We start from the raw sequence: 18,820 nt of genomic DNA on the forward strand, positions 1-18,820 counted from the left end.
TTCTCCACCCCTACGAAAAAAACTCATTCAAATAGCCTCCAAAGAGGTCATCGATACCGTGTGCGAATGTTGTTTGAACGTCTTGAAAGGCACGATCCCTTTGTCCAAACACCAGAAAAAATGCTTAGGCAAACATCGTCACGTTCTTCGCCAAATGGTTCAAAAGAAAATTCCCATTCGTCAAAAAAAGAAGATGTTAGTGCAACCTGGAGGTATTTTACCTCTCTTGTTAGGCCCCATACTGAAAGGAGTCTTGGGAACCATGTTGGGAGGACTGGTGGGAGCAAGATAAAAAGGCCCTCGGAAGTCCCAAGATCTCAGAATCAACCCCAGACAACCCCATGGAAGGACGAAAACTAGCTTTAGTGCCTTACAAACGATGGATGGAATACCATCGGTGGCAAGAACAACGCACCCCGCATTTACCTCCCAATCCCAATCTGAGCGAGATGTCCCAGTTACAACACGAATTGCAGTCCTTGATGGATCGCCAAGATTTGTCCGAAACAGAAAAATCGCAAAAGTACGGTCAACACTTGCAACGACTGCAACTGTTTCACCAGAAAGCTTTAGACGAAACAGCTCTACCCACTCTGAAAGATTTTAAGACCTTGATGAAAAGTCCAGCACCATCACCAGTACCAGTACCAGTACCATCACTACCAGTGACCAAGACAGAAAAAGGAGAAGAAGAAGAAGGGTTTCAAACTCCACCAGAAAAAGTACGCAAGTTAACAACACCACCTACCTCCAGAATTGGATGGATTAAAAAGATGATGGCCACCCCTTCTTCATCACAAGAGAAAAAGAAAGTGAAGACAGAAGTGAAGACAGAAGTGAAACAAGAACCGATATACCCCGCTCAGACATCCTCCTCTTCGACACCTATTGCCGGTCGCACACGCAAAGCATTGCAATCCAAGAAAATACCCCAAGAGAAAAAGAGTAGCCTCCTCCAAGAGTGGGTGTCTTATTAACACACAAACACAAAAAATAAAAATGGAAAAAGTCTTAGCCAGCAGTTACTACGATCCCTCCCATCCTGCAGGTTACGCAGGAGTTCAAAAATTGTATCGTGCTGCCAAAACGCGACTGAAAAGTCTCCGTTTACCTCAAGTGCAAAGATGGTTACAAGAACAAGCTACCTACACTTTACACAAACCCATTCGACGCAAGTTTGCCAGAAGTCGCACTCGAGTGGAAGGCATCGATCATCAATGGCAAGCCGATTTAGCCGATGTCTCTCATTTGGCCAGCTACAATCGTGGCTACAAATATTTGTTTTGTGTCATCGACGTCTTTTCCAAATTTGCCTGGGTCGTGCCCTTGACTTCCAAATCGAGCAGCGAGTTAGTGCGAGCCCTGCAACTAGTGTTGAAACAAAGCGGTCGTCACCCTCTTCGATGGCAAACGGACAAAGGTACCGAATTTCTGAACCAAGCTTTCCAAAAAGAATTAAAGAAACGTGACATTCATTTTTTTACCACCGAGAATCCCGAAACCAAAGCCAGCATCGTGGAACGTTTTCAACGCACTTTGAAAGAACGCATGTGGAAATATTTTACGCATCACCACACTCTGAAATACATCGACATCTTACCGCACCTGGTGCAAGCGTACAACCAATCTTACCATCGAAGCATTGGACGTGCCCCGCAAGAGGTGACTCCCGAGAACGAAGTGTTGGTGTTTGACCGCCTGTTTGGTACGTCCCCGACGAGGGCTGTCCCCAAGAAAAGTGGAGAGTTGGCCGTAGGAGATTGGGTGCGCATTGGCAAAACCAAACGCACTTTTGACAAAGGTTACTTACCTAACTGGACGACCGAATTGTTTCGCGTCACTGGACGAGTGCATGGCCGTCATCCTGCCGTCTATAAATTGGAAGACATGAACGGAGAAGTGCTCAAAGGAACGTTTTATTTACCCGAGTTACAACGTGTCACCAAAAAGGAAGACGACGTGTACGACATCGAAAGCATTCTCGAACGCAGAACCCGTAAAGTGGGCAAACGACGTGTCAAAGAAGTCAAAGTACGTTGGAAAGGATATCCACCCAGTTTTGATTCTTGGATCGACGCTTCGCAAGTCATCGACTATAAAAAGAAGTGACCATCATGCCCTTTCACACAGCAGACACAGCTACGTCGACCACTCCTTCTTCACCTAGTTCTTCTGTGCAAGATTTACAAAAACAACCCTTGTGGGTGTGGTGTGGAGAACGTGTGCCTAAAACGCAAATCGTCTTTTTCTGCCAAATCTTCGTGGTGTATTGTGTCATCGGGGCAGCCATTGCCAATTTGAGTTTGCAACAAGGAGACAAACAATTGTGGACCATTTTATTGAGCAGTTGCATCGGTTACCTGCTTCCCAATCCCTCCCTGAAATTCTCCTCGAACGGGAACCTTGTGTCCAGTGCCAGTGTCAGTCACCACTCCTCTGACGTCCAGTAACCCCTCGGAGAGCCACAGAACTCTGGAATTATGAGTCACGAAAACCAATTTTACTTAACCTTACCCAGTGACAGTTCCATGAGGTGTTTCCCCACAACACGTTGTGCTGTTACACGGCCAAATTACCTCAGGCCATCCCCTTAGATCACGAAGCCCATTGGGAAGTGGCTTTAGTAGAAATGATTCACCCGACCCAAGTCCTCAATGTCCTTCCCAATCAAAATTTTTTTCATGCGGAAGTTTATGACGAGCTAGTGCAAAAGTGGATGGATGACCATAGCAAATATGACAAGAAAACCCCTCCCACAAAAACTCAAAAGTACACCACCTATCACTTGTTCATTCCCCATGGCTATTATTTTAGTGGTCAACATTTGGTCAGCACCATAGCCACCAGGTTTAATGGCGTGTTTCTGAAAGCTTTGGAAAGTGTCAATAGAGGTATCGTCACCCTGGAGTACCACAAAACAGCTCGTCGCTTTCTGATAAAATTTCCTGAGGGGCGTAAAATGATGTCTTTCTTATTTTGTCCTGAATTGTTTGACATATTGGGCGGTGACATGGAGATGAGGAAGAGAATAGAACAAAAACCCGAATTACCAATCATTGCCGACAACGAGACTTTTGCCAAGTATTTTCGTACCCCGGTAGAACTGAACCAAGGACTGAATTTGATGTTCGTGTATTCCGATGTGGTGGAATACAACGTGGTGGGACACACCTCCGTGCCGTTACTGCGTGTCATTCCTTTCAAAGTGGATTCTGCCGGAAACTTTGACGAGGAAGGTGGAAACACTTACCACGTCCACCGCAAATTTGTCCATCCTCACTATTTGCCTGTCAGCAAGTCGTATTTGGACACGGTCAACATTACTATAAAAGGAGATTTGGGACAAAATATTCCATTCACCAAAGCAAAAGTCACGGTGAAACTCCATTTTCGAAAACGGTTCTCTCACGACTCGTAAGTAAGTCATGTATCCAGTGTACCGAGGGGTTGCACGACAGCGAGGACACGGTTTAGGAGATATGTTAAAATCGGCCTTTCGTTCGGTGGCCCCGGTGTTGAAACCGATGGTGACACGCGGATTGCACGCCTTGAAAGATGCAGTACTGACGCAAGGCAAAGAATTTCTCCAAAATGTCATCATCGACAAACAAAACCCTAAAGAAGCCTTCATGAGGGCAGGTAAAAATGTCTTGCTGCAAACGGGCAAAGACATTTTGGGTCGCCGAGACACACCTATAAATGCCCTGCACGCTACCGAGTCAGGCATTCAGCAAGGACAAGGCAGAAAGAGACGACGAAGAAAACATCCTTTCACCAGACTTCAAGCTAGAAAGGCCAAGAAAAGAAGAACCGTTCGAGACTTAGACGTTTTCGATTATTGAGACACAGCAACAAAAAAAAAATGATGCACCGAGAGTCTTGCGCTTGTTCCAAGACAGAACTGGATCTGTTTGCCATGCCCCCCACCATGATGACCATGCAAGCATCCCAGTGGGTGGAATTTCACCCCGTCTCCTCATTGACCGATTCAGCTCCCATCGAGTTTGAAATCAAAGGACAGCCCGAAGATTACATCGATCTGAATAGCAGTTACTTGTACTTGAAAGTCAAAATTCTAGATAAGGGAGAAGATACTATGGTAGACGAGAAAGTAGCTCCCATCAACAATTTCATGCATTCCTTGTTCAGCTCAGTGGACTTGTACTTGAATAACAAACTGGTCAGCAGCAGCATGGATACATGCCCTTACCGTGCCTACCTGGAAAATCTTTTGACGTACGGAATAGATGCCAAGAACACCCATCTCAATGCCTGCGTGCTGTGGGAACCTGACGAAACGGGCGAATTTGATCAAACAGGTCTTAGTGAAGACCCCAAAGCAAAAGATAGCAATGAGGGATTTATAGAACGAAGAAAAAAAATATTAAATGGACAGAGTTTAGAACTGATGGATCGTTTGCATTTGGACATGTGGTTGCAAGAGAAATATTTGCTGAAAGGGGTCAATGTCCGCTTGAGACTGAATCGTAGCAGTACCGCTTTCCATTTGATGGCTAATAGTGATGACGTCAATCCCAAAAGCAAAATCGAGGAGGTCAAACTCTACGTAAGACGCGTGGAAGTGTTACCTAAAGTAAGTAACGACATCAGTCAGACATTGAGCAGAACGACCGCCAAGTATCCCATACGAAGGGTGGAAGTGAAAACGTTCACCATTCCCGCTAACCATCATTTCATGATCGAAGATCATCTGTTCCAAGGACAGTTACCCAAACGTTTAATCCTTGGTATGGTTGAGAATGAAGCCTTCAACGGAACCTTCAATAAAAATCCTTTCCACTTTCAACACTTCAACGTGAAGAAAATCGAAGTCAGTCGCCGATGGCAAGACCTTGTGTACCAGACCTTTCGAACCTAACTTTACCAAGAACAATTACTTGAGATCGTACTTGTCCTTGTACGAAGCCACCGGCCAGTTAGGAACCAACACCAGTCACGGCATTACGTACGAAGATTATGCAGGAGGTTATGCTTTGTGGGCTTTCGATTTCACTCCAGACCAAGGCAGCGACGAGGGACATTTCCACCCTATAAAATCAGGCCAGATTCGTGTGGAACTTCACTTTGCAGATAAACTGACAGAGACAGTGAACGTCATCCTGTATGCAGAATTCGATAATACCATAGAAATCAACAGTTTGAGAGAAGTCATTCTAGATTACTAGAAACCATGGAAGATTGTTATCCCTCTTTACCTAGTGGAGAAACTTTGGACATGAAATGTGAGGAGACTGTGGAAAGAGAAGAACTGATCATGATGAAGTCAAGATGGTCAGAACAAGAAGCCCATTTAGTCTCCTGTTTTGCCAAACACTTGGTCGAAAAAATGACAGAATTGATCAAGAAAAATTGCTATGGATGTCAAAACGATCATCCCAGTCAAATTCAACACGATAAATGCCTGATGTTAAGTCAAGAAGAAAAATTGGACGAGTATCTGGACGAAGCTTGGAGTCTCATCTCGGACAAAGACGTGTTGCATCAGTGGTATAAAGACTTGCGTGAACATTCTTGTCCACCATTAACCACTCAAGAGATCCATCGTATCGAAGCTCTCCTGAATCAGAGTGAGGAGACGAAACGAAGAAACGGTTATTTGTCAGACATTTTCAAGCAAAAAGTCAGGATCGAATTGACGACGTATTATTACCTGTGAAGAAGAAAAAACAACACAAATGGATACCTGGGAACTTTATTACCTTTTGAACCACAGTTCGTATACGTCTTCTTGGAATCCTGTTGTCCGTGCTAAAGATGAACTCCCTCATCGCAAACCTAAAGACCATCTAGCTTACGTGATCAACACGGACGACAGTCATCTCCCAGGAACCCACTGGGTAGCCGTCTACTTTCCTCAAGAAGGATGTGTGGAATATTTCGATTCGTACGGATTGCCTCCTTTGGAAGACGATATCATTGACTTTATGAGAAGAAATGCTCAGACCACCCGATTCAATAATGTGAAATTACAAGGCACAGATTCCTTGGTGTGTGGACAGTACTGTGTGTATTTTCTGCATCATCGCAGCCTGGGCTATTCCTTAGAACATTTAGTGACTCATTTTGATCCTCGTTCTTCTTCAAGAAACGATGTGAAAGTAGATCGATGGTTTTGTGACCATTATGCTTATCTTTTGTCTCAAGCTAGGAAACGTAGTGTCCATCAATGGCCTAATGATTTCCAACAGTGGAAATCACAATTTCATTCACAACGTTGTCAGCCCTGTTTAAAGTAGACTGTCAATTGAGAAAAAATGTTTGTCATTTCTTAAAAAAATGATTGATGTTATTATGTTGGATTATTGTTAAAAAATGTTAGAGTTGTTGTTTAGTGTTAAGTGATTTTTGAATAAAAAATGTTGTGTTTTGAAAAAAAAAATGCCTTTGTCTTTTGTTTAGCTATAAGAATGTTGGATTGATGCTCTTTAATTTCTTACTATCCCTCTCATGACACTCATTGAACGTTGCGACTCGAAAACCGTGTGGGGGATGTTTTCCTTCATGTCCGCGCTTTGACTTTAAGAACCGGGTTGTTTCCAGTCTAACCATTCATTGTCGACTCATCCTCCTAAGAAGATGTGCTCCAAACTAGCTAAGCTCAACGAAGCCTACGTGAATTTGCATAGGGTCAGACACAGTCTGATACCGAAGCCAGAAGAAATAGAGAATGTGAGAATGCTAAAAGTCACTGAAGACCTGATAGAAGAGCTCTTCAGAGAAGAAGTGAACAGGGAGAAAGAAGAATGGACAGAGAAGTACAGACTTCAGAGACAGCAGCAACAGCAGCAACAGCAGCAACAACAACAGCAGCAGCAGCAGCAACCTGAACCTGACAGAGGCTTTGTCGATTGTCGTATCGACACCAAAGAGTTCTTCTTCTCTTTCCGAAGAAGCAGACCTATCGCCAGAAAGTCTATCCTCAGAGGACATCGCATTCTTAGAAACTAAAAAAGATTGCCATAGCAAATAAAAAAACAGCCCTTTTAAGGGCTACCCTATACTCAAGAAAAGAAATAAACATCAATTTGCCAATGTGTGTAGGTAGAGTAGTGTGAATATAAACACTAACTCTTTTTTAAAAAAATGTGAGGGTATGCGTTTGTGTGTTTGTGTTTGTAACTGCTCAAGTACGTTGGTAAGGATAGTAGATTAAAGTGATGTCTTTTCTGGCGTTTGAGGTGTATATTTGGGGTTAGATTGGATTGCTTTGCGTATGTGGATAGTGTATTGAAGTGATTTATAAAAAAAATTTAAAATAGTGATGGGTAGCATAAAAAAGTGAGTGAGTGTTTCTTTTAGTTCAGCGCGTTGTTTTTTTTGGTCATGATCTAGGTAAGATCAATTTTATGTTTTTTAGGGGATGTTTTCCTTCACGTCCGCGCTTTCACTATAAATTGAAACTCGTTCGGCAATCTAGCTACCCTTGTTGATTGATCAACACAAGATTGAATAGCAGAATAAGCAAACTTCTTGAACTCCAGATACATCTGGAATATGTCAGGCGCCTGTTAAATGAACTGGCCGCGGAGGCTATAGTAGAAGAGGAAAGAATAAAGAAGGAAGAGGAGGAGAGAAGGCAGAGGGAAGAGGAGGAGGAAAAGAAAATAGGAGAGAGGATGTCGTACAATATTCCCGAGACAGAGGATTGGGGTGCTGAAGCGAATCATCCTCCCTCTGCGCTCCCCAGAAGAAAGGTGAAAGGAGACTGGGGAAGAAGATGCGTGTGTGGCGCCAGGCCAGGAAGGTGCCATCATTAGATAAGTGCATCTGGAGTTAAAAAAAAAACAGCCCTTTTAAGGGCTACCCAATACTCAAGAAAAGAAATAACCATCAATTTGCCAATGTGTGTAGGTAGATTAGTGTGAATATAAACACTAACTCTTTTTAAAAAAATGTGAGGGTATGTGTTTGTGTGTTAGTGATTGTGTTTGTAAGTGTTCAAGTAAGTTTGTGTGAATAGTAGATATGGGTTTCTTTATTGTTTCTTAGCGTATGTGGAGAGTATAGTTAGGGTTCTATTATATGAAATGAGAAAGTAGGGGGATGTTTTCCTTCACGTCAGCGCGTTGCTTGGTCATGATATAGGTAAGATCAATTTTATGTTTTTAGGGGATGTTTTCCATCACGTCCGCGCTTTTACTATAAGAACCCACCACGTTCGTCGTTCGAACCATTCTACGGAATAATAAAAACGAAGATGGTGGTTGCAAGTGACTTGTTCAACAATTTGGTACATATATACAACTGGATAATAGATGGTATCTATGTAGTGGAGAGACTAGAAAAAGAATGGAAGATAGCAGAGTACCTGGACTACGCTAAATGTCTAAACATAGCAAAAGAAGTGATAGCAGGAATGATTGAAGAGGTGGAAAAGAGATTGAGAGGTATGATAAATCCCACCTATGTCAGAGTGGGAAGCCTAAAGGAAGCACTTAACAATGCAAGCAAAGTCAGGCGCTTTCTTGAAAAAATGTCACATGGGACAGAGTGCTCTTATGTGGAGAGAGGTCAGGAAAGACTGAGGAAAGGAGAGAAGTTGATGAGAAAAGTGATGGAGGTAGAGGTAAAGAAGATTAAAGAGAGATGGTATAAAGAAAGAAAAGATCAGGAAAACAAAAAGAAACAGGCTGATTTTGAAAGGCTAAATCAAAATTGGATCAAAGTCCAGGAAAAGTTTAGAGCCTTGGGCCATCCAGACCGGATGCCAGAAAAGGAGAAAAAGAAGACAGGAAGAGTGACAAAAGTGAGAAGATGGTTGAAGAAGTGGAAGTGTTAGAAGAAGAAACCCAAAGGCCCTTTTCAGGGCCAGCCATATTTCTCGAAAAGAGAATGACTTTTCAATTGCCTACCCCTTTTTTTAAAAAAAATTTTAAAACAAAAAAAAAATAATCCCATATTCAATTCCCCTTGTCCCTAAACAAGCCCAAACTCTATTTCCCATGTTAAATTCCCCTTGTACGTATATTGACCCACGATTTATTCCCATGTTAAATTCCCCTTGTACGTATATTGACCCACGATTTTTCGCCATGTTAAATTTCCCTTGTACGTATATTGACCCGGGGGGGGGGGGGGGTCTGTAATGCTAATTCCCATTGTACGTCTAGTATCCCACTTAACTACTCCCAGTTTTACTGGACACCTTTCAATACTTAAAGCGTCTCTCTCTCTGTCTCTCTGTCTCTCTCTCTCTCTCTCTCTCTCTCTCTCTCTCTCTCTCTCTCTCTCTCTATATATATATATATATATATATATATATATATATATATATACTTCATGTGCTTAATTAATCTACAGATTAAAGACCACCTGTATACGATCTAGTTTTTACAACGGTTCATTCAGTCTTGACTTTGTCTAATACATTTCCAAATCGTAAAGATTCACCCAACTATATGACGTTAATAGACTTAAAATATTGACAAATTTCATTATATTTGTAACTTATGTATAATTGACCCATGATCCCCTCCCAGGGGCTACCGGGGGAAGGAGCCGAGATTGACAGTCCTTTTGCATATAATTTCGCAAAGGGGCCAAAAAGCAACAAGGTTTAGGAGGAATATTTGTAACGAACATATGTTATTATTATTATTATTATTATTATTATTATTATTATTTCTCGAGCTATTTCGCAGCGTTTTCTTTTATTAAATTCAATTGATTTGTATGTAATAAGATTTAAAATTACTGAATTTTAACACAAGTTTGACCTGGTGTGCTATGAATCATCTAGGAGTGCCATCAGCATAATAACCAGACAAAAATAGCAAAACAGAAAACCCCAAGGCAAGCCCATGGAATTTTATACATTGTTGAACCTAATAATAGTCTGGTATTGCTGTGAATTGTTACACACTGTCTGGTTGACATAACCTAAACAAATGGGATTTCTGATTCAGGAAGAAAGATACATTCCATGATTAAACCTTGGTTAATTTACAGGTAGATCCTGTGAAAAAGAAAACATAAATTAATTTGGGTTTTATTAATTGTGATATGACTGGTGCCACTGGTATGCTGCCAATACAAAATATCAGCTAGACGTGACTTATTTTGGTACGAGTATGTTATGTTGCGACTACAGAACATTTACAAAACATGACACATTCCTGTGTGTAATAAAGCTGCAAGTAAAAATGAAAATGTAATTAAAATGAACATTTGCAGAGTTCTGGCCTTCTCCCCCAACGCAATACGCGTCATGTTATCTAGGTGACATGTAAATGGTACATTTTGTACTAGTTGTTTCTCACATAACTAAGGTACGAATCACGCGTCATGATGATAGGTGATATGTAAATGGTACATTTTGTACTAGTTGTTTCTCACATAACTAAGGTACATTATTTCGTACTCTATTAAAATGTATTACTTTTGAATCAAGACCTACAGTTAACGTTTTCTAGTTATTAAAATTTCCAAATTCCTATCACCAGCCCACAAGGATCCACCGCTAGGTGACTGATTCTCAGTGGCCAAATCTAGATACCCACACACCTGATAGAGTTAGATTTGTAGCTCTTTTATTGTTGTGCAGATGTGGAAAAAAGGCTGACTTTTCGACAATTATACCTATACACGTAAATGCATAGTTTAAGGCATACACAGCCGTGTGTGTGTCAAATATGTTCGAATCCTACCACCTGGGTCTTTTTCATCACTAAAACGTAGACTTGTTCATCACTAGAACGTAGACTTGTTCATCACTAGAACGTAGACTTGTTCATCACTAGAACGTAGACTTTTTCATGACTAAAACGTAGACTTGTTCATCACTAAAACGTAGACTTGTTCATCACTAAAAGGTAGACTTGTTCATCACTAGAACGTAGACTTGTTCATCACTAGAACGTAGACTTGTTCATCACTAGAACGTAGACTTAACATCGGTGGTGTTCACTTTAAATGACTAAAGGGTTCTGAGTAAATCTTGTCCGTCTAAACTGTATAAAGTACCAGACAATGAAAATTATATTTGGGTAGTAAAAGTATATTTGTTCCCAGAAATTATTGTGCAGTAATCTGGTATATAACATTTTATGACGAAGGTTTATGAATTATAAAGAATGGTAATGTGTGTTCTTTGCTAACTTGTGAAGGAAAATATCAAGACTATTTTATTTCGTGAATAGTTGAAAATGTTATACGTTCATCCAAGATGGAGTATATCAGATAGACTGTAGGGCTGGTCACAAAGAAGGCAAACTAAAGATTTCGCTCGAAACTTATCTGACATCCAAGTTAACTGCTGAATGCAATATTTTCGAGTCATATCTAGGAGGGTGGACACATCGCTTTAAATGCAATATTTTCAAGTCACATATTGAAGGTAATACAACACTCTAAAAAGGATTGAAGTGGGTGTCAAATTATCAACAACAAAAAATACAGTTGAAAGACTGTGACAAGAAGATATGGTCATATTAAAAGTCTTACATTCATTATACCCGCAGTTAAGTAACATCTATGCAGTTTATGCTTAATGTGTGTCTAATTTATGTTTATTGTTTTATATTTTAGTTTTGATGATTGCGTTACTATACGCAATGTAGATTCTGAGATATCATATTTGTTTTCTTTCGAATTGTTAGCTACTAAAGTGGTAACTTAATATGAACAAAGACTGTACAATGTCAGGACGACCGAAAGTAGCCCAGAGCCTTCTGGATCCCCAAACACTCCTTTTCTGTGTTTGCGTGTCCTAAATGTGAAGGATATGTTATTATTGATCTTGCACTGAGTACTTCCTAGTAAAGATAGCCAAGACGAGTTGATGTAGTTTTTTTCTTTTTAAACTAACCAACATTTTCGCTGAATTATCTCAATTTGCCAAAACAGGAATTAGCAAATATTAAAATAATTAAGGTGCTTCAGGTGGATAATTTAAACTAAAATAGTTGCAACAAATACAAATTAAGTGCTTTCGAAAGGAAAATAATAGCATCTTACATAATTTAAGAGGAAATTGCAATAATATTGCTACTTTTAGTTGGAACTACCTTTCAAATCTTCTAGTCTCTTCTCGTCTAATATATACACACGCTTTCTATAATATTCCATCGAAATTCTAATTTTAATTTTATTTACGTTTCAGAAATAGACATTTACGACCTAAAGCACTTGCCAAATCCAGATTCAGTAGATGAATAATACGTTTAAGTCCGTTGGTACGGACACTGTAACATGTGATGGATGCCACGTTTTAGCGATGGTACGGACACTAACATGTGATGGATGCCACGTTTTAGCGATGGTACGGACACTGTAACATGTGATGGATGCCACGTTTTAGCGATGGTACGGACACTGTAACATGTTTTAGATGCCACGTTTTAGCGATGGTACGGACACTGTAACATGTGATATAAGAAAAGGCTGGTCAAGGATATATGTTTCACAGAAAGTTATTGATTCAGTGGTCGTATATGCGAACGAGGACATCGTGTTATACTCTCTGAGAAGTATCCGACAATTTTTTATGTTTCTTATAGAAGTGCAGAAAAAATTCTGAACAAGGAATTAGGAATGCAAAGGGTTTATATCACATGGGTGTCCATATTGCTTGCTAAAGAACAAGTGAATTTAACGGTAAAGATCTGCAGTGGATTATTATAAATGTACAAAATAAAAGGCAAGAATTTGTGATAAAACTTGGATACACTATTTATAGCTCGAGGGCAAGAGAAAATAGTGTATTGAAGCAAACACGTTCGCCATCACAATACAAACACGTATTTCCAGATCTGACGGTAAGGGTATGTACAATCTATTTTTCATAACACAAGGGATACTGTTGAACCACAAGGTACGAGAGAACACCACAAGGAATGGAAAATACTATGCCACAGTATTCAGATTTAATTTCGGTGAGAACTAATCGATACAAGTATCCACACCTACGGAAGGGTGACTTCACGATAATACTCCCGCACACACGTAAGTATTTATAATGCAGACCTTACAAACACGTTGCATTGAATCCTTAGATCTACTACCATACAGCCCATTTGTAAATCTACTTCATTCAGGCCAATTGTAAATCTACTACCATACAGCCCAATTGTAAATCTGCTACCATGCAGCCCAATTGTAAATCTGCTACCATACAGCCCAATTGTAAATCTGCTACCATGCAGCCCAATTGTAAATCTGCTACCATACAGCCCAGTTGTAAATCTACTACCATATAGCCCACTTGTAAATCTACTACCATACAGCCCACTTGCAAATTTACTAACATAGTCCAATTGTAAATTTACTACCATACAGCCCAATTGTAAATCTACTACCATACAGCCCAATTGTAAATATACTACCATACAGCCCAATTGTAATGTACTACCCATACAGCCCACTTGTAAATCTACTACCATACAGCCCACTTGCAAATCTTCTAACATAGTCCAATTGTAAATTTACTACCATACAGCCCAATTGTAAATCTACTACCATCCAGCCCAATTGTAAATATACTACCATACAGTCCATTTGTAATGTACTATACAGGCTAATTGTAAATCTATTACCATACAGCCCAATTGTAAATCTACTACCATACAGCCCACTTGTAAATCTACTACCATACAGCCCACTTGCAAATTTACTAACATAGTCCAATTGTAAATTTACTACCCATACATGCCAATTGTAAATCTATTACCATACAGCCCAATTGTAAATCCATGCAACATCTAACTTTGTATAAAATTAAAAGTTCGTCCTGGGGAAAACATTACGAAAGTAAAAAACTAAGAGATGAAACCGCTGGGTCGCTACTAGTACTGTCACGTGATGGGCTGCTGCACGTATTTAGGATATTGATCATAATATGGGAGAAGTATATTGAGTGAAAAGGAAGTTACTTTGAACTGAACTACTAAAATTATTTTAAAAGGTTAAGCGACTTTGCAAAGTACAGCGTTGTTATAGAACCTTAAAATCATTATTTATCAATTCCCTATCAAGGATATATCGTTTAATTTAAAATATACGATTTAATTAAGTTTTTTAAATATTACATACATTTGTTCGATCTAGGCTAGACCTTTGCTTATTCAAAATTTCCCGGTTCTTGTTTTGAAAGAGCTTTCATTTTTATGAAGTTCTTGAGCTACAGGGTACGCTTTGGCAAGAAAGTAGAAACCAGTAGAATGGTTCTGAGTCGTGGAAGTTTTACTGTATTATGTTTGTACGATTTTAAGTCGTTTTTGATGACATGTCAGAATACCCTTTCTAAATATGAGCTCCAGTTTATCCGAACTCTAAATAACGTTATCTAAACTAGTGAAAAAATTAACTTGGTTGATGAATGAATATATATTTTATAAATTAATCACGTTCAAATAGTTAATGTTGTGATGTGCCTGAAACATTTATCCGTGTAGATAATTTAGTAGCAAAACGTCAATAACATATAAGCTCTTTACACCTTATTCACACTAAGTAGCATGCATTGATCTTGAATATGCATATTGTGGTATGTTGTGATGGCTTAAAAATTAGAACCATTACTTGATCCATCTTCACATGTAAAAGGAACACAAAAGATACATTTTAATAAATTATATCACTGGACATTCATACAAGATAAACGCAGATGAATATAAGAGACTTGTCAGATATAGAAGAAAAATATAGCTTTTTACAAAAAGCAAATTCGACATAGCCATTTTAAACAGTTTAGTTTAAACATGTCTTATTGCTATTGATATTGACTGATGGTGTCAGATAACAATTTCTCACAAATCACAATAGGCCTTTCCCATAAAATATATTATACAATTACACGTATAGCAAAGGTAATATGACTTCACAAACTTATTTGTAAATATACACGAATGATTCAAAAGGAGATATATTTATTTATTACATAAATAAATTAATTAAAATGGTTAAAATATGAATCAATGTACATACTGGATAAGATGTTATACGATATGTACATATCGGACAAGATGTTAAACGACATGTACATACCGGACAAGATGTTAAACGACATGTACATACCGGACAAGATGTTAAACGACATGTACATACCGAACAAGATGTTCTACGACATGTACATACCGAACAAGATGTTAAACGACATGTACATACCGGACAAGATGTTAAACGACATAAAGAGAATGGAGAAATCAGATTTTGAATACTCCTTAATCATTTACGTCGTATTCGTGTCTTCGATATACGTTGGGAAAAATAAGTCAAAACGGCCTTTGTTAACAATCGAGATAAACTGAGATGGTCACGTTAACACAATATTAGTAGTCACTAATATCAGACTTTAAAACAATTTCCAACATTGTTCTAAATCAGGGGTCTCAAACATGCGGCCTCCATGCCGTATCCTATGGACCGAAAAATGATTGGCATCACAAGGTGTCATGAGAAATAACAAAGGTGGTGTGTCCCTTGGGACATCGAAAATGCCGTCATGCGGCCCTCAGGGTGGTTTCAGTTTGAGACCCCTGTTCTAAATAGTATACACTGTTCTAAAAAGTATACTTTTGCAAATAAATGCAACAGGATATGCATTTTATATATCTTTACCTCAAAAGCACAACGATTATCTCTCAAGTAGTTAAACTATTAATCATAATGCAAAACACTTTAGCTGTTCCTAATTCAAGTACTCATATTGTGTCATTTCCTGTCACCTAGGAAAAGGGCAGGCACGTTGTGGTATTAATCTCAGTTTTACTTTTGACTATCGAATACTTACTTTCACATTTTTTTGAATAATGTAGTGTACTCCATATATGAACAAAAGAGTATACATATGCATATTTCTTTAATTCGAGTAAAACTGTTCCTATTTCTAAGGTTATACATATTTTCCTCAACAATCCAATGTGGCCGAAGGTCAACACGACTAGGGACGCAACAATACAAATTTATCCAAGTAACATAGTTTATGAATTTGAGTCGAATACAAATTTACTGTGATAGACTGACAGCAAAATAATAAAGAAATACATTTTATACAATGTTATCACATTGGCATAGTTTCTGAAATGTCGTCCACCTGCCAAGGAAAGCCAACCATTAAGCTTATGACAAGATACGCGTCTGCTAAGACCGGGCATAATTAGACTTCCTACTCATTATATCTCTTTATTTAAATTTCAGTCAGTCTTTCGCCAAATAATCACACTGGACACCACATAAACATATTTAAAAAGATGGATGTGTAGAAAATACTGGACACCACATAAACATATTTAAAAAGATGGATGTGTAGAAAATACTGGACACCACATAAACATATTTAAAAAGATGGATGTGTAGAAAATACTGGACACCACATAAACATATTTAAAAAGATGGATGTGTAGAAAATACTGGACACCACATAAACATATTTAAAAAAAGATGGATGTGTAGAAAATACTGGACACCTCATAAACATATTTAAAAAGATGGATGTGTAGAAAATACTGGACACCAAATAAACATATTTAAGAAAGATGGATGTGTAGAAAATACTGGACACCACATACACATATTTACAAAAGATGGATGTGTAGAAAATATATCCTTTATAACATGTTTCGGCTATGTTTCTATTTAAATATTTTCATCACATTTTGAGTTCGCTGAAATGTTATCAACATGTTTCGTCCAGTTCTCCGTATATTAAAAGTTACGCCTATATTCTAGAGAGAGTCATCAAGTGATGAAGATAAACTGGATATAATTTACTCAAGAATACCATTTCCACAGATCTGGTTGTATTAAAGTAAACCAAAGCCTACCTTGTCCAATTCTCAATCGTTTGTAAACACATGTTTACTAAATATTCATTTTCTTAAGTATCATTTGATGCATACGTTAGTGAGCTACCATAGCAAAGTCATTCTATACAATATAGGAGCTTGTTTGTTTTGTTTTTTCTTTATCTTTAAATTGCATTATTACAAGAAAAAAGACCGATTCAAAGACCTTGTATATCATTATACTAGTATGTTACTATAACAATGAAAGACACTGCCAGAAAGAGACATAAATATAGAAAGTCTTACCTATTACACAAGTTATCCTGTTGTATCCACTATATTACCCGTTATGAGCATGGACCATAAGTGTATTCGAACATATTCATTATACAATATCCTAGCAGCACAAGGAAGTTTTGAACAAATGTAACACTTTTTTAAACAGGTCACATGACCTGAACGAATCTTGAACGTGATGAGAGCACTTCATGAAAAACCGTAGGTACCCGAGTGTGATTAAATGTTTCCCTGTATATGGATTAAAGTCATTAAATTGACTTGTTGATGTTATTTCGTGGTCTTAACTCATTCCTATATAGAAATATTAGCTGCTAATTGAAATCTATATGAAAATGTAGGGAAATATTTTAAAAGTAACAAACGGGCACTCAGCACGAACAATTATAAATGTCCATGGGATGTTTGAGCATAAACACATATAATTCCGACACATACATCAATATTAAGTGTGCACATTTGCTAAAATAGTCGTTTTCCTCCTTTTTTCATACCAGGTTTTCTTTAAACATTTGGATTACAATAGATATACAGAGAGAGAGAGAGACAGAGAGAGACAGAGAGAGACAGAGAGAGGGAGAGAGAGACAGAGAGAGAGAAAATTGAGAAATAAAAATCAGCTAGCATTGAGCAAGACATTCAACTCGTTTCATAAAATTTAAAGTTAAATCATTACCCATTTGAAATCACACACACACACACACACACACACACACACACACACAGAGGCCCGGCCTTAGAATGTGCGGGGAACAAGGAAGCATGCGGGGCCAAAGGCAGTAAGCGATGTGCGTGGGACCCCAAGCAAAAAAAAATTGCACTGCATGAAAACGCGAGCGCAGGTCCCAAGGCGGTTGCATTATTCGCTTGCCCTAGGACCGGGCCTGCACACACACACACACACACACACACACACACACACACAAACACACATTAAAAAAAAACAAAAAAACATGTTTTCTTTTAAATGTTCGTGTAAAGCAATTTCATATACCAATATAGCTGGTATATAAAATTGTCATCAGCCCATTAATACGCATGTATAATATTGTTAGGCTAGATTCTATTTCGACAGTCGGCTACTGTGCCGTGTCGAAATTTTTATCACCATTCCGACTGAGTGTCGTTTTGACCAGATCCAATCAAGCTTAGCGGACAATGTCCTTCTCGCTGTCTGTCAACGTGGGGACGGATTTATAACATGCCCCGTACACTCGCGAATTCCTCTGATCTTAGGACTTAGCTGTAACACATATGCGGGAAGTCGCTCGATCTAACACCTGTGCTGATCCAAGATGCCGGTTCTTCTCTCTGGTCACGGTAACCTTACGTAAGAGATTAACTCTAGCCTGCGGATATGTTTAGACATCAAACCACGGCTTGTAATAATACCTTAGTTTATACGCGACTTACGAACTGGGACTGAGCTAACGTGATCGAGATTTTATTTCACCAAAATTGCTCCAAATGCAAATGTTAATCACTTCACGCAATAAAAGAAACAAAATCATAACGACGTTACGCGCTGATTACGGACACGCGTATCACACAACTTATGGTTATTTACAGAGCGATCTATGCCATTTCAGCGCTCCTGCTCATAAAATCGGCGCCTACGTTCTCGGTTCCTTTTACGTATCTGATCTACATCTGGTACTGCTGCAAGAACAGCGACCATCGCATGAAGTGTCCATTCGACAATTTCGCCTACGCGAGATAGGCGAGGGGTTGGTGGTCGGTCTCCAATATGAACTTCTGCCCGTATAAGTACCGCTCGAACC

General features: G+C 38.9%; 1 protein-coding gene across 1 annotated transcript in view; it reads right to left on the bottom strand.

Moving 5' to 3' along the window:
• LOC149796353 (toll-like receptor 4) overlaps positions 1-17,162 on the bottom strand; it is a 32,854-nt gene extending 15,692 nt beyond the window's left edge. The window contains exon 1 of the mRNA XM_089961026.1: positions 17,049-17,162. The gene's annotated coding sequence lies outside the window, so the exon portion shown is untranslated. The remainder of the gene's footprint in view (positions 1-17,048) is intronic.
• Positions 17,163-18,820: the final 1,658 nt, after the last annotated feature.

Source organism: Sinohyriopsis cumingii, chromosome 6 (genome assembly GCF_028554795.1).
Source record: "Sinohyriopsis cumingii isolate HCF-2022 chromosome 6, ASM2855479v2, whole genome shotgun sequence".
Lineage (NCBI taxonomy): Eukaryota > Metazoa > Mollusca > Bivalvia > Unionida > Unionidae > Sinohyriopsis > Sinohyriopsis cumingii.